Genomic DNA, 14,103 nt, shown 5'->3' on the forward strand with positions numbered 1-14,103 from the left:
AGTAGATGAAACTACACAGAGTTAGATAAAATTGCTGCCACTCATTTCACTTCAGCTCATTATATACCCTTAACATATACTATCTCAATCCTTCAGAATTTTGTTTTCTTATGTCCTTAGTCTCTCAGTAAAGGCATACACAGTTAGTCCCCAACTTATGTAAGCCCAAGTTACATAAATTCAGACTTGGGTAAATATTTTTGGTAAAATCGTGAAAATACTTTCTGTATAATTTTTAAGAATGAAGTTGAATGAAGGAACAATAAGTTATAAGTTTTTATTTTTGTTCCTATACAAACTATGTTGGATAATAACCTGCGGCGTAATAAGAATCTAGGTAAATAAATTTCATTTTCTGCTTTAAAAATTCTGAAGAAATATTCAACGTGTTGAGACAGGTGAACTATGTTGAAGCACTTCAGAGAAATCCCCACAACATTTAAACCACATGGACTGTGTCCCATCAACCATTTCTTCAGAGAATTGCACTCTATCCCTTTAATATCCTTGATGGAATATGCAACATTTCAAGAGACCAGAATGATTTGACAACAATTTATGAGCAGAGTTTGGAAAAATCTTCTAAAAAACTCCGAGCTTGACAACGAAGGCCTCAACAAAGATAAGCTGATGCCTTCTGTTACCAAAGAAAATTGTAAACTGATCCTGGAGAACGAAGATGTAGACAAGCTTGTGGATGAATGAGTTGAAGAAAGCAAGCTTATAAGCATCACCCAAAAAAAAAAATAAATCTCCATTTCACCTATCCATCTTGAATAAATTCAAGGAACTAGACAAACTATTGGAGGAGATGGATAGGTGAAATGAAGATTTATTTTTTTTTTGGGTGATGCTCACAAATAGTTGAGGAGCAAGGGAAAGCCGAATCTGTTGAGGAACCATAGCAACCCAAGAAGCAGTTCAAATTAAAGGAAGTGGCAGAAGCGTTTTGTAAAATTCAGGAAGGTCTCTGTTTGATGGAATGGATGAAAACACTGAACATTTCTTGAAAATAGAAAGACAAGTTCAAGATTGCTTACTACAAAATTTATGAAGAGGAAAACAAAAAGCATATGAAACAGATGAAGATTGAAGAGTTCATATCACATACTACCTCCCTGATCTCTACTCAGCCTACAACACCCTGTGATTAATGCGTCTTATTAATGCTTCAAGGCTCGTTTTAAGTTACCTACAGTTCATCACACCTGAAGTGTACACTTTGAAGTGTAAATATGTACACTTTAGTTTTGATCCTTTAGTAGCCCTTATAAAGCCTACATAGCATACAAAATACACATCAGTTTTTATAGTACAGTAACATGTGTTTTTTCTTCCTTTTATGTTTTCTTTTCTTATGTGCCACTCCGGTTAATTCACTGCTGTCCCCAGATAAAGTTTTTAATTGTTATGACATATAACTATTTTTCTTCATTTTTTTGAAGATATTAGGTAGTTTTTGTAATTTTGATATATCAGGGATATAGTAGCAATATTTTATTAGTCATTCCCGAGTCACATAAAAATCGACTTACGTAAGAAGTCCTGGAATGTATCTCTTAAGTGTGTCGGGGACAGACTGTATACACATATATCTTGTTCATAATAATAGTGCATATACTTGGTCAGCTCTCTCTCTCCGTATGTGTGCGTGCGTGCATGCGTGTTTTCTGGATGAAACCCTGAACTGACAAAAGAAAAAGAAAGTTGTCGCTCCCACTTAGACTGGCTAACTCAGCCACAAAGTTGAAGGTAAAGAAAGCTTTTCTCATTCCCGACAGAAGTGAACTTGCTTTGTTTAGTGAACAGGGATTGAACTCGAGCATTCATTTTTGCACACCGTATGAGAATAATTTAATAAAATTTTATTAGTACAAAATATCAATAATACAAACATCATTACATTTCAGTATCTCTTTTATCTAAATACTTCTGAATCTTTAGTTAACTTCCAAATGCCATTTCAAATAAGCTTTGTGCTTGTTAGAACAAGAATTGCACAGCTTTGATGACTTCATCAGTGCTTTTAAATTTGTACCATCCCACAATTCTTAATGGGCCAACCAAATGATAATTAGAATATGCAAAGTCCAGAAGAAGAGATAATGCAGACCTTTCCAAAATGGGTAAAGTGGTGTGAAGTAGGAGAATAGCAACAAATGAGGCAAAAACGCAAGCTTACATAGCCATCAGCAAAAAAAAAAAAAAAAAAACACCAAATACTTCATCCATCCATCCATCCATACCCTCCAAGGATTTGTCTAGTTCTTCCTTTAATTTGTTGAAAAAAGTCGTGAATTAAGTATATGATGAGAGCCTTGTTGATCGATTCGGCCCTGGAGAGATTGTGCAAAGCTCAAGGGATAAAATGTTTTTCAGCCTGGTCTGTGCTTGTTGACAAGAGAGATGGCTTTTACAGGGACAGGGTACCTGTAGAAGCCATCACCCTTAATTTTCTATTTAAGGGTGCAAATATTTTTGCACCCTTAAATAGAAAGGGTGCAAGAATATTTGCTAATGCTATCAACGCAGTGTTAGGTGGGTCAGAAAACTGATAGCTTGAGGGAGATACACAGACTAAAAGGTTAACAGTGGCTGCAGGCAGAGACAAAAGTAATTCTTGCACTGCTTCTATTGGAATGAGCAGCAGCATGGAAAGCAAGGCAATGGAGATTTCCACGACTGTTGGGAGTCATAGTGGAACAAATAAATACATGGGCTGTGTTACGGTAACTAAAAGTAGAAACAGGTGCGGAGTATAGTTAATAAATTTGATAAGTTTGAAGTGCTAGTCAAGACATCAAAGGCAGATATTGTTAGGATATCAGAGACATGGTGTCACACAGGTATAAGCAGTGCAGAATTGGAATTTGGGGAGCACAATGTGGAAAGAAAGGACAGGAAGGGAGAAGGGGTCATGCTGTTAGTTAAGAAACACAAAATCTAAGGAAGGACATACAATTGATGTTGGTGGACAATGCAATGTTGAGTCTGTCTGGTGTGAAATAAGCACTGGGAAAGGAAAAATGAGAGAGGTGTGTGTTATAAGCCTAATGAGTCTGATGAGTATAATAAGCAATTGTGCAGAGAAATAGAGTGGGCCAGTAAATCAGAATGTTTTATAATGGGGGATTTTAACTTTCCAGACATTGACTGGAACTTGTGGATTGGTCAATCACACACTAGCAAGACTTTTTTGGATTTATTGGATGACTATTTTCTACAGTAGCACGTTCAAGAGGCAACCAGAGGGAATAATACTCTTGATCTGATTATCAGCAGTGATTATTCATGCATTAAGAATTTGCAGATAAAGGAACCACTGTGTGACAGTGATCACAATGTACTGATATGGGAATTACTTAAAGATGTAACTACCATCAAGGCTAAAGGGAAGGGCTTTTGCTTTCATGAAGGTGACTACTGGGGTCTCAGACAGTTTTTAAATTCTGCACAATGGAATCAACTGATGATGTTACCAATGTTGAATTCTAAATGGGATGCCTTCAGGGACTTAATCTTGGAGGCTACTAGGCTTTTCATTCCAATTAAGAAATACCATTCAAGGTTCAGGCCTAAATGGATGTCAGATGAATTAATGAGGCTCATGGCAGAGAAGAAAAATGTATGGGATGCATACAAATTATCAGGTGACACAGAAGCCTATGGCAGATAGAAGCTTGTCTGTAATCAAGTCACAAAGGAGGTTAGGCAGATGAAGGCGGATAACAAGAAATCTTTGGCAAAGGATGCAAAGAAAAACAGCAAAGAGTTCTTTACTTATGTAAACTCTAGAAGGAAAGGGATGAATCAGATTGGACCACTTAACATAGATGGGTTGACAACTGATGATGCTCAGGTAGCTGATAAACTGAATGAGTATTTTGCATCTGCATTCACACACGAGTTATTCAATGAGGGGAATGCCAGAAGTTTATCAAACTCTAACAGGGAGCTAAGTAATTTTGTAATAACTGAGAGCAAAGTGGAAGAGAAATTGTTGAATTTAAACATAAGGAAGGCACGTGGGGTGGACGGGATCTATCCAGTTATATTAAAGGAGGCAGCAAAGAGAGTAAGCAAACCCTTAGCCATAATTATGACGGCTTCTTTGGACTCAGAGGAGGTCCCCATGGACTGGAGGTGTGCAAATGTATCACCAATTAACAAAGGGGGTTCAAAAGGTGACACAAGTAACTATAACCTTTGTTTAGTTTAACCTTTGTTCCAGGGAAAATAATGGAGTCACTGGTTAAAGAAGCATTGCTGGATGATCTAGGCAAGACTGCAGTAATAGTTAAGACACAGCATGGGTTTGTTAAAGGGAGGTCTTGTCTGACCAATATGATTGGATACTATGATGTGGTCACAAAGGAACTTAATATCAAAACTAATTTTGATATCATATACTTGGATTTCAGGAAAGCTTTTGATACTGTTGCACATGGAAGACTGCTGTACAAATTGGAGAGGTATGGCACTAAGGGTAAGTTGCTACAATGGATAAAGGGATGGTTGAATGGGAGACGACAAAGAGTGGTAATCAATGGACACTGCTCATCGTGGACAAATCTTATTAATGGAGTTCCCAAGGGTTCAGTGCTGGGCCCATTTTTGTTTTATGTATTCATCAATGATATTAATGAAGGTATATCAGGATTAATGTCCAAGTTTGCAGATGATACAAAGGTTGGCAGGGTTGTTAACAACAGTAAAACAGTATGCTATTACAACAGGATCAGGAAAGTTAGATAGATGGGCTGAGAAGGGAAACTGAAGTTTTAACATTGACAAATGCCAAGTACTGCATATTGGTAGCAATAACCCAGGAGAAACGTACCAACTGTGTGGTACTACACTCAGGGAAGTGGAAAGTGAAAAAGACCTGGGGATAGTTGTGCAGTCAAATATGAAGTTTGTTGAGCAGTGCAGATGGGCTGTCAGGGCAGGTCATGGAGTCTTGTCAATGATATATAGGAATTTTGCTAGCAAGGATAGGAAGGTGATTATCCCGTTGTACAAGGCAATACGAAATTCTCTGTACAGGTCTGGAGGCCTCATTTTAGGAAGGATGTAGAGTTTCTAGAACAAGTACAAAGAAGAACAAAAAGATTGGCGAGAGGAACAAAGGGATGCTCTCACCAAGAAAGGCTTAAGTTCTGCAAATTTCAGCGCCTGGAAAGTAGGCACCTGCGAAGTGATCTGATTGAGGTGTATAAGGCCTTGAATGGGTTGAGCAAGCTGAATGCTGATAGGATTCTTCCTCTTGCTCAGATTAAGAACCTGAGGGAGCATAGATCCAAATTGAGGAAAGACAGTTGTAGAATATATGTGTGGAAATTTGCCTTTAACCAATATGCTTCTAGCCAGCATGTGGTTGATTGATTGAACAGTCTTCCACCTTTTGTTGTGGAAGTTGATAGCCTAAATAAATTTAAGGCTGAGTTGAATAGACAATTGGAATGAATGGAGTAGTGAAATGGTTGAGGTGGGGTTTTTTTTTTTTTTTTTTTGGCTGATGCTGCATAAGCTTGCTTTCTTGCAACTTATGCTTCTACTAATACTAACTATTCCATAACAACAGACGGAAGCCTGTTCAAACTACTGCTTGTAGAGGGCCAACTTCCACACATTTATCCTGCAACCATCCTTCCTTAACTTAAATTTATGACCCCTCATTTATGCCAGCTTGCAAGAGGAAGAATGCCATTCACATTCAACTTACCCACTCCATTCAAAGCTTTAAACACCTCAATAAGATCACCCTGCAGGTGGCTACACTCCAGATGCAATTTGCAGAACTGAAGCCTTTCTAGGTAAGAGAGCCCTTTTGCCCTTCCCTGCATATAATCTAGCAGATCTACATCCTTCCTAAAGTGAGGCCTGCAGACCTGTATACAATATTCAAAATGCGGTCTAACCATGGCCTTGCAAGAGGGATAATAACCTCCTTATCCCTGCCAGCAAAGTTTCTGTATATCATTGACAAACTCTATGAGCTGTCCTGGCAGCATGTCTGTACTGCTCAGAGAATTTTGTATCTGACTGCTCAAACAGGTCTTTAACTAAAAGTATTTTTTGTTTTCCACTACCCTGAGTTACAGATGTACCACAGATGATACGTTACTGTGGGATTACTGCTACCAACATGCAGCACCTTGTATTTGTCAACATTAAACTTCAACTGTCATTTCTCAGCCATCGAAATAATTGTCCTATCTTGTTTAAGTAGCTTATCCTGATTACTGTCAATCACCCTGCCAACCATTGTATCATCTGAAAACCCAGAAATTAAGCCTGATATACCTTCATTAATATCATTAATACATATTAAAAAAAAAAAAAAAAACAATGGGGCAGGTAGGTACTGAAAACTGGGGGACTCCACTAATAACATTAGTCCATGAAGTGGAGTGCCAATTGACAACCACTCTCTGTCTTCTTCCACTCAGCCATCTCTTTATCCATAGCAGTAACTTGCCCTTAATGCCACATGTCCCAGTTTGTATAGCATGTATAGCAGTTTTTTTTTTTTTTTTTATGTGCAACAGTATCAAAATCTTTCCCAAAATCCAAGTATATGATATAAAAATTATTATTTGCATCCAGTTCCTTTGTAACCACATCATAGTATCCAATCATACTGTTCAGACAAAATTTCCCCTTAACATACCCATGCTATATCTGAAATTTAACTGCAGCCTTGTCTAGATGATCTTGCATTACTTCTTTTAACCGGTGACTCCATTATTTTCCCTGGAACAGAAGTTAAACTAACAGGTCTCTAATTATTTGCATCACCCTTTGAACCCCCTTTGTGAACTGGGGATACATTCCCACTTCTTCCATCTGTGGAGACCTCCCCTGAATCCAAGGATGCTCTCATAATTATGGCTAAAGGTTTGCTTACTTCCTTTGCTGCCTCTCTTAATATAATTGGATATATCCCATTCTCCCCAGGTGCCTTTCATGTTTAACTTCAACAATTTCTCTTCAACTTTCCTTTCAGTTATTACAAAGTCATTTAGCTCCCCACTGAAGCTTGATAAAATTCTATCATTCCCTCCCTAAAGAATTCCTCACGTGTAAATGTAGAGTCAATATACCTATTCAATTTGTCAGCAACATGAGTGGGGTCATCAACAATTAACTCAATGACATCAAGTGGCACAATGTGATTTAACTCCTTCCTTCTACTGTTAATATAAGCAAATAAGTCTTCCCTGCTTTTCTTTGTATTCTTAGAGACTTCTCAATCTGCCTTAGCTTGCCTAACCTCCTTTGCGACTTGATTATAGACTAATTTATATCTACCATAGGCTTCTGCATCACCTGATAATTTATATGCATCCCATGCACTTTTGTGCTCTGCCACATGTCTCAACAGTTCATCTGACATTCATTTAGGTCTACTCCTTGAACAGTATTTCTTAGTCGGTATGAAAAGCCAAATAGCTTCTGTGATTATTTCCCGTTTAGAATTTGCTGTTGGTAATATCACAGTTAGTTCCACTGCATAGAATTTAAAAACTATCTGAGACCACTGTAGTCACCCTTATGAAAAAGCAAAAAATTTTTTTTTATATTTACCCTTGACAGTAGTTATGTCTTTAATTAAATTCCACATTAGTACACTGTAATCGCTGCTACCCAATTGGTCTTTTACTTGCAAATTCTTAATGCATGAAGAATCACTGCTGATAACCAGATCAAGAGTATTGCTTCCTCTTGTTGGCTCTCTAACATGCTGCTATAGAAAACAGTCACTAAGAAATCCAAAAATATCTTGCTAGTGTGTGAGTGACCAACCCACAAATTCCAGTCAATATTTGGAAAGTTAAAATTCCACACTATAAGACATTCTGATTTACTAGCCCACTATTTCTCTGTATAACTGTTTGGTATACTCATCATAGTCATTAGGCCTATAACACAATCCTACATTCAATTTTGTTTTCCTAGTGTTTATCACGCCAAACTGGCTCAACATTGCACTTGTCCATCTCGACTGGATCAACTGCCTTCCCATATTCAAATTCAGCATCACTTATGTCTGAGTGACACCATGTCTCTGCTATCCCTACAATGTCCGTATTTGATGACTTAATCGGTACTTGAAATTCATCAAATATATTTACAATGCTCCTAGCATTACTGTAAATGTAAGTACACATGCACATATTCTTACTCTTAGTTACCCTTACACAGCCCACATATTTACTTATTCCTTGATGACCCCACAGTAGGGCCTGAAATCTCAGACACTTCACTTTCCAGGCTGCTACATTTTCCAATAGAAGCAGTGCAGAATCACCTTCACCTCTGCCTGCTACTCTAGTTAATCTATCAGTCTGTGTCCTAATGGTTGTTGTCAAATTTTGGTATCATTTCACCATTGTTTTCACTCTGATTTAACTTCACTGTGTATATTGATGTAATTGATTAAAATACAATTATTAAATAATATATTTAAGATTTACATATATTTCTTAATTGCTACATACTTGACATGTGATGAGCTCTGGACACATTATGGACACGCTGACAGAGACGCTGACGAGGCTACTAGTGACGGTCGTGTTCCAAGCCGCTAAGTGGATTTTTCTTATTTATTGATTTGAAATTATTGTTTTTCTAAAACTTTTGATTTAAATTTAGTAGTATAACATTATTTTGTGATTTTTTGATTAATTTGGTGTATTTATTCTTTACTCGGCCTTGTAAAAGTATCGGTAAGGGTTTCCACGTGTTCGTAACTACCGCTACCGTTATTAACTTTCCCGCCATTGTGATACCGTACTAGATAGCGTTAGTTGAACTTCGTTAGCAGTTAAATTGTACGTTTAAATAAATACATATAACGACTTAGATTACAAACGTAATATAATTAATAACATAACATAATTAATTAATAAATTAATAGAATCATGACTCAGACCAGAGCAGCAAAGCAAAAGGCTCAAGCTAATGGAAGTGCTGTGGCTCAGAGCAGAACTGAGGGGGGCAGTTGTTTTTTTTTTTTTTTTTTTTTTTTTTGATTTGGTAGTTGTTGGCGCATCGGCTTCTGTGGCCATATTGCACCTCCCAAGGTTTTTGCAGTACTTTGATCCAAGCCCGAGGCGGGAATCGAACCCGCGACCTTTGGGTTGCCGGGCAGGTACTTTACCCACTCGGCTAGCCCGGTCGGCCTAGGGGCAGTTGTCCTCTGACTCACAGCCTTATAAAATGCACTGTTTGCTTGATGTTTGCAGAGCAATCGGGTATGGGACATGATACTGCCAAGGGGGATGTCTTTGTGTGTGCGCGATGCAAGGAGTGTATCGATATCAGGCAACAACTCGGCGTTCTTATGGGCCTATATGAGAGCTTGAAGGACAGGGTGGATGCCCTCGAAGAAACTAAATTGAGGGGCCCATCAAGCTCTCAGCTGCCCACATCAACGCCAGAGCTTGCACTTGGGCATCGCGTGACACAGAGACAACCCCCAAGGCAGAATGCGCTGGTCCCGAAGGAACTAGTAGTTGTTGGTGACTCTATTGTCAGGGAAACGGGGAACATGCTTTGTAAAAAAGATAGGTGGAACAGGACCAGGGTATGTCTGCCAGGGGCAAAGGTTGATGACGTTGTAGAGCGAATATCATCTTTTAAGGGCACAAAAGGTGATATAGTTGTACACGTTGGCACTAATAATATTAAGAGTGGGAGACCGGCAGAATTACTTAACAAGTACAGGTCACTGTTGAACAAAAGCCGAGAATTAGGGTTGAATTTGAAAGTGTCTGCAATTCTGCCCAGACACGATAGGAGGGAGTATATGATGAGAGCCTTGTCAATCAATTCGGCCCTGGAAAGATTGTGCAAGGCTCAAGGGGTAGAATTTTTTTCAGCCTGGACTGTACTTGTTAACAGGAGAGATTGCTTCTACAGGGATGGGATACACTTAAATAGAAAGGGTGCAAGAATATTTGCTGATGCTATCGAGGCAGTGTTAGGTGGGTCGGAAAACTGCTAGCTTGGGGGGAGACAAAGACCAATAGATTGACAGTAGCCACTGGCAGAGGTGAAAGAGATTCTTGCACTGCTTCTATTAGAATGAGCAGAAGCCTGAAAAACAAGATGCATGGTATTTCAGAGACTGCTGGGAGCCATTGCGGTACAAGTAAACACATGGGTTGTGTTAGGGTAGCTAAGAATAGAAACAGGTGCAGGTATACTTGCGTGTACACCAATGCTAGGAGTTTAGTAAATAAATTTGATGAATTTGAGGTATTGCTCAAAACATCGAAGGCAGATATTGTTGGGATATCAGAGACGTGGTGTCACACAGATATAAGGGATGCAGAACTGGAATTTGGGGAGTACAATGTGTACAGAAAGGATAGACAGGATAGGAAGGGGGGAGGTGTTATGCTATTAGTTAAGAAACACATAAAAACCAAGGAAGTGAAGCCAGTCGACATCGCTGGACAGTGCAGTGTGGAGTCAGTTTGGTGTGACATAAACATTGGGAGATCAAAATTGAGAGTAGGAGTGTGCTATAGGCCTAATGGCTCTGATGAGTATAATAAGGAACTATACAGGGAAATAGAGTGGGCCAGTAAATCAGAGTGTCTTATAATGGGAGATTTTAATTTCCCAGATATTGACTGGAATTTGGGGGCTGGATACTCACACACTAGCAGGGCTTTTGTGGATTTATTGGATGATTGTTTTCTACATCAGCATGTTCGGGAGGCAACTAGAGGGAGTAATACTCTTGATTTGATTATCAGCAGTGATTCTTCATGCATTAAGAATCTGCAGATAAATGAACCACTAGGTGGCAGTGATCACAGTGTGCTGAAGTGGGATTTACTCAAAGAGGTAACTACCATTAGGGGTAAAGGGAAGGGTTATTGCTTCCGTAAAGGCGACTACGATGGACTGAGACAGTATTTAAATTCTATACAGTGGGACCAACTGATGATGTTACCAACAGCAAATTCAAAATGGGAAGCATTCAAAGAACTTATCTTGGAAGCTACTAGGCTTTACATACCAACTAAGAAATATTGTTCAAGGTTTAGGCCAAAATGGCATGTCAGATGAACTAATGAGGCATATGGCAGAGAAGAAAAATGCATGGGATACATACAAATTAACACATGACACAGAAGCCTATGATAGATACAAGTTGATATGCAACCAAGTTACAAAGGAGGTTAGGCAGGCGAAGGCAGATTACGAGAAATCCTTGGCAAGGGATGCAAAGAAAAACAGCAAAGAGTTCTTTACTTATGTAAACTCTAGAAGGAAAGGGATGAATCAGATTGGTCCACTTGATATTGATGGGTCAACTGTTGATGATCCTGCTCAGGTAGCTAACAAACTAAATGAATATTTTGCATCGACATTCACACAGGAGGAGTTATTCAGCAAGGGGAATGCCAGAGGTGTATTCAACTCTAGCAGTAAGCTACAGAATCTTGAAATAACTGGGAGTAAAGTGGAGGAGAAACTGTTGAAGATAAACACAAGAAAGGCACCCGGGGTGGATGGGATCTATCCAGTTATATTAAAGGAGGCAGCAAAGGAAGTAAGCAAACCCTTAGCCATAATTATGAGAGCTTCCTTGGACTCAGGGGAGGTACCCATAGACTGGAAATGTGCAAATGTGACCCCAATTCACAAAGGAGGATCAAAGGCTGACACAAGTAATTATAGACCTGTGAGCTTAACTTCTGTTCCAGGAAAATTAATGGAGGCACTGGTTAAAGAAGCACTGCAGGATCACATGGTGCTATGAAGTGATAAAACACCTCTCATTTCAGATCCCTCAGGGTCACTGCAGAAGTGTGAAAGCTGGCATTAATATTCCCTCTTGTTCGTTTATCTCTTCTGCTTCTGTTCTTTGAAATAACTTTCCCTCTTATGTATACCCTGACAATTAAAATCTGAAGAGATCCAAGTCTGTCTGCTAGTATCTTCTTTCTTCTTGACTGCTACACCATATTGAAGTACTATAGGTTTCTGAGCAGTGTAGATAGGCTGCTAGGACAACTCATAAGGTTCTCTCACTATCATATAGAAACTTTGCCAGTAGAAATAGAGGTGATTATTCCATTATACAGAGCAATGGTTAAGCTGCATCTTGAATATTGTATACAAACTTGGACACCCCAATTTAAGCAAAGAAGTGGACCTGTTGGAACAGGCATTGAAAAGGGTGACAAGAGTGATTAAGGGCACAAAGGGGTATTCTTATCAAGATACAGTCGGTCCTCGTATAACACGTGTTTACATTACACGAATTCGATCATACACAATTTATAAATAGAGGAACGTTATCTTATATAACACGAACCGAATTCGCTTATGCACGATTCGCTTTGTGTTTACAAGAAATGGCAGTCGAACGCGGAATCACCCCAACCGAACGCAACACGATAGGAATGAAGAAGGTTCTGAAAATGTATTTATGTGTTTTATATCAGTGAAGGGGAAACATATTTCACCATAATAACGTAAAAACCAACACAATTCCAGCTATCGATATAATCGCAAATGCAATTAGATGGAGTTTACTATCAGTTTATAACAGATTCCACTAGCAGAAACGAAACTGGAAATTGTTTTTATTGTTTTATGGTAGTAACCCCCAGAAATGTGCTTTAGTAAAATGTGAAGTGTTAATAGTGTATGTCGGCCTTTACGGTGTTGTTTATTCAGTTGCTATACGCGCGCAGCTTTGTTTATGTGTATTAAGCGTGCCTCCTCGTTTTGTAATTGTGCTTTATTCCCTAAAAATGAGTAAAATACTTAAAAGGTGTGAAAAGGAAGTGTCCTGGCGAAGACACTGCAGATTCAGAGAGAGAAAAAAAAAAAGCAATATCGATAAACAGAGGCGGACTGGATCAAAAATTTATAGTGGCCTCATACTACGGTTTATGGCCAAAATCACACCGGCCTCTGGCCCACCGGGGTTTCCCCGGTAAGGCTTATGGCCAGTCCCCCTCTGTCGATAGAGAAAAAAAATATGAAATTGTGAAACGCTTTGAGCGAAATGAAAGACCATGCGTATTGCATGCGCTACAGACCTAAATGAGGGAACGCCGAGAATTACAAAGAATGGAGAGAAAACAAAAACAACTTTCATAGCAGGAACAACTCAAAGTGTAATTAAAATCCATTAGATTAAGACACAAAGAATTGGAAGAGATGGAATGGCTGTCATCTGTTTGGATAGAAAATCAAACAAAAAACAAGTTTGCTTACGATAGAAGCAAAAGCATTAGCAATATTTTATTACGTAATAAAATACGTAAGTAATAAAATACGTTAAGTATTTTATTACGACTTACGTATTATAATTTATACTTACATATTATAAAATACATAAGTATTTTATTACGACTATTTTATTTAATATAATAATTTTTTTAAGAATAAAATACGTATTTTATTCGTAAAAAATACTTTTTTAGTATTAAAAAATACTAAAAATACTTTATTATAATATAATAAAAATATTTATTTTTTATTATTTATTATATTATAATAAAAAATATATATTATATTTTTATTACATATTTTAATCGTTATAAAATACTTACGTATTTTATAACGATTAAAATTACCCGATTATTTATTGTGTTTGGTAATGTTTTGGTTCCAAATGTGTGTTCAATCTTGGGTTGTCGGCACCTAACCCCACTTTTCCCATAGGGCCTGTTGTTTATATTAACCCCAGGGGTTCACATCTGGTAACCCCAGGGGTTCACATCTGGTGAATATGGGCTTGGCACACCCAGGGTCCTGAGCTGGATATCATCATTCTTCTCTTTCTTGGTGATTCCCTTCCCTTCTCTCTCTCTCTCTCTCTCTCTCTCTCTCTCTCTCTCTCTCTCTCTCTCTCTCTCTCTCTCTCTCTCTCTCAGGGTAATTCAGAAATTTTTTTTTTTGGCTGGTGCAGCATAAGCCTCAGGCTTCCTTGCACTATATAGCTAATAATAATAATAATAATAATAATAATATTGCACGATTTTGCATTGCACGAGGGTTTCTAGGAACCAAATATCGTGCTATACGAGGACAGACTGTACTTGAGTTTAGATTACAGTGTCC

At 38.3% G+C, this 14,103-nt stretch overlaps 1 protein-coding gene across 1 annotated transcript in view; it reads right to left on the reverse strand.

The window, feature by feature from the left end:
* LOC150090766 (putative polypeptide N-acetylgalactosaminyltransferase 9) overlaps nt 1-14,103 on the reverse strand; it is a 134,596-nt gene that overhangs the window by 119,529 nt on the left and 964 nt on the right. The window lies entirely within an intron of this gene.

This window comes from Mastigoproctus giganteus, chromosome 1 (assembly GCF_048544385.1).
Source record: "Mastigoproctus giganteus isolate SK-2022 chromosome 1, ASM4854438v1, whole genome shotgun sequence".
NCBI classification, from domain to species: domain Eukaryota; kingdom Metazoa; phylum Arthropoda; class Arachnida; order Uropygi; family Thelyphonidae; genus Mastigoproctus; species Mastigoproctus giganteus.